At 37.8% G+C, this 3838-nt stretch overlaps 1 protein-coding gene across 1 annotated transcript in view; it reads right to left on the reverse strand.

Moving 5' to 3' along the window:
• DIAPH2 (diaphanous-related formin 2) overlaps positions 1 to 3838 on the reverse strand; it is a 914924-nt gene that overhangs the window by 186979 nt on the left and 724107 nt on the right. The gene's annotated exons all lie outside the window — the stretch shown is intronic.

The raw sequence follows: 3838 nt of genomic DNA on the forward strand, positions 1-3838 counted from the left end.
GGGAGGGGGAGGAGGGGACGGGTATTTGCATACACAAAGAGTGCAATGCGCACCATCCAAGGGATGGGCACACTTGAAACTCGGACTTGGTGGGGAGTGGGGGGCAAAGGCAAACAAAAAAAACCAAAAAACCGGAACCCCAAAAAAAGCCGAAAAAAAAAAAAAAAAAAAAAAACAGGTAAGTCCTGTTTAAAAAGGTGTCTTTCATGTTGAAATCACCCAGCTAAGCATATGCACAAAACTTGTTTGGATATTTATCCTATGGCTTCAAAGACATTTGAAGAGGTAATTAACCAAATCTTAGCAAATGAAAACATAGACTATAGATACAATCAAAATGTGTCCTTTTTTTTTCCTGTTATAGGTATATTTTTGAGAAAATAGTGAAAGATTGATAAATACTTAAAGGAGGTGGGAATTGGTGTGGTGTGGAAGAGAGATTATGTTCTTGGCACAAAACTAGATAGACTCCATCTTTAACTGTTCGTTTTTTTCAACATTCACCCAAGAAATTCTCAAAGTGTGGGCTGAAGACTCCCGGGGGTCCCCAAGATCATTTCAGGGGCTCTCCAAGCTCAAAACTATTTTCATAATAATACTGATGCTTTTTTTGTTTTGCCTTTTTCTTTGTCATTCTCTCATGAGTGAACAGTGGAGTTGTCCAGAAGTTATAGGACAAATGATATTGCGTTAGATTGAATGGAAAAGCAGGAATGAGAATCAAGCTGTCTTTTATTAAGTCAGACTTGGAAGAGATTTGTAACACTAATTTTTTCTCTTCTCACTAATTTTTTTTTTTTTGGAAAATATAGTTACTTTCCATAAAAAATGTTACTTATTTTAACATGTAATAGGTTTATTATTGTTATTTTAACTGAATTGATAAATAATTTTAAAATTGTCTCAGTTTTAATTCTAATATGGTAAATGTCAATATAAACAATGTACATAAATAAGAGCTATTTGGGGTCCTTAATCATTTTTAAGTGTAAAACGGATCTGAGATCAAATAGTTTTAGAACCTCTAATTTATACTTTACCATGGTGATCTCATTCAAACCCATATGCTATAGGTTGAATTGTGTAATTAAGGAGGCCATTCTATAATATTTATTTTAGAAAAAAATAATAATTAAGAGGAGGTCATACTAGAGTAGGGTGGACTCCTAATCCAATATGACTGGTATCCTTATAAAAAACCAATTACCACATGAAAAAGCAGACATGCACACAGGTTGAATGCCATTTTCAGACGGAAGTAATGCTGCCACAAACCAAGGAACTACCAGAAGCTAGGAGAGAGGCCTGGTACAGATCTTGCCCTGGAGTCTTCAAAAGGAGGGTGGCTCTGCTGACACCTTGATTTTGGACTTCTAGACTCCAGAACTGTGATACAATATATTTCTATTGTTCTAAGACACCCCGTGTGGAGCATTTTGTTTTGGTAGCCCTAGCAAACTAGTACATCATAACTTTTAATATTTAAATAAAAACCAATGATCCCCAAGTCTGTATGTCTAGTTTAGACCTCTTTCCTGAGTTTCATACTCACATATGCAATGACTTCTTAGACATTTCCCATCTTTACATGGCATCTGAAAAACTAATCATGATCAAAAGGATACTAATCATTGTAACCCTCCTGAGGACCAAACCTGCTCTATTCCTGAATTTTCTTTCTCCCTGCAGGGCACCACCTTTCTTAATGCCTCTCTCCCTAGATTCACACATCCAATCAAATACCAGAGTCTGTCAGTTCTAACTTTTAACACCCTCTTGTGATGGTTAATCTATGTGTCAACTTGGCTGGGCCACATTGTCCAGATATTTGGTCAAACATTATTCTGGGTGTCTCTGTGACAGTGGTTTTGGATGAGCTTAACATTTAAATCAATGGACTCTGAGTGAAACAGTTTGCACTCCATAATGTGAGTGGGCCTCATCCAATCAGTTGAAGGCCTGAATAGAATAAAAAGACTGATTTCCCCTGAGCACAAGGGAATTCTGCAGCAGATGGTTTTCAGACTTGAACTGCAACATTGGCTTTCCCCTGGGTCTCCAGCCTGCCATCCTACTCTGCAGATTTTAAACTTGCCAGTCTCTATAATCACTTGAGCCAATTCCTTAAAATAAATCTCTCTCTCTCTCTCTCTCTCTCTAGATATATATACACACACACACACACACACACATACATCCTATTGGTTCTGTTTCTTAAGAGAATTCTGACTAACACGTATCTTACTGCTCACTTTTCTAATCTCACTGTCGCTGCATTAGTTCAGGCCGCCATCATCTGTTGTCTTGAGCCTTTCCCCTTCTAATCCATTCTTTCTGCTTCTGTGAAAATGATCTTTCTAAGAGATATGAGTATGTACATCACTTTCCAGTTTATAAACATTCATAGGCTTCCCATAGCTTTCAGGGTAAGACCCTCAGGAGAGCACAAAAGAAAACTCACAATCTGTCCCCTACTACCTCTTCCAGCCTCTTCTTTCACTACTCCTCCATGCACATAAGAGAGCTAATTTTCAGCATTTTTCTCTTGACTTCACCTTCTAAATAACTTCCTACAAATACATGTTGCCATGCTGTGCTCTAGTACCTACCTCCTAACTGAGTGACCTTCAGTAAAGACCACTTCTTTTGATCCTAATTATGACATTTGTTTACTAAATTATGTTGATACCACTCTATTTTCACTCAACTGTTTATATAATATTACTTTTTTTCTTCTCTTAAAATTCTATTTGTTTCCCGGGTAAAATGGGATAATAATAGTATCTACCTCACAGAGATATTGTGAGGATTGACTTAAAACAGGCAAAAATCTTAGAACAGTGCTTGACATACGGTTAATATTACAAAGTGCTTGCAATTTTTATTATTATCTCCAGTAATAGATGATCCATATTAATCATATTACCATGTATCTTGTTCAGATTTTGTTTTGTTTTCTTCTTAAATCCTCTAACCCTCAGGTGGCAAAGGCTATGCTTTTTCATTCTTAAATTTTCAGTGTGCAGATACCTAACACCAATCACTTTCTTCTTTTGCCCTCTCTTCTTCAAAAACCAAACCAAACCAACCCAAATCAAACACCCCTCCCTATAATACACAGTGATTTTTGCTAAGCAAGAAAACAACTTACTTTATACAATGTGGATGTACTAGCATTTTGTACTTGGGCTCATAGCTGAGCAAGATGCCTCGCCCTATTTTCTTCAACTTGTAATAATAGTGCTGTCAATATCTATTATGACTTGAAATGTTCGAGCCCCCAAGGAAGACGGTTAATTGCTCCCCTCCCCACCGCCCCCCGCAACAGATCAGGTGTTTATTTCTCAGTCATGTAAAGTACACGGGGAGATTTCCTGGGGTAGGGGTGGAAAGATCTCCACTCTCTTCAATCAATTTTGCCTTTCTTAAATCAGAGCAATCAGGTCCAATTGATGGCTCTCCAGATGACCATGGTGGTCATGTGAACTTCAGTCAAACAAAGCATAAGAAATCAGGGAGGACCACAGACACGGTTTTTTGTTGCCATGCCTGTAATAATGTTAATCACTTCTGTCTATATTTCCCTGCACAAATCTCAGTTGTACATGGTCCTGACCACAGTAATGGAAGGCCGAGAAACACAGGCTCCGTGTGTGTGTCCCAGAAAAAAAGGGAATAGTTTTTGGAGAACAGGAAGACTGTTAATTGTTACTTCACTGTCAACGGATATGTGCCAACAAAATAAAATTAAGGGCTAAGGTTCATCTCCTCACACCAATTTTTCACTTTTCATCTCGCTCTCTTCTTCCCTCACCACTGCCTCATCCAGAACATAATA

The sequence above is a fragment of the Propithecus coquereli genome, unplaced genomic scaffold (genome assembly GCF_000956105.1).
Source record: "Propithecus coquereli isolate 6110/MARCELLA unplaced genomic scaffold, Pcoq_1.0 Scaffold31, whole genome shotgun sequence".
NCBI lineage: Eukaryota > Metazoa > Chordata > Mammalia > Primates > Indriidae > Propithecus > Propithecus coquereli.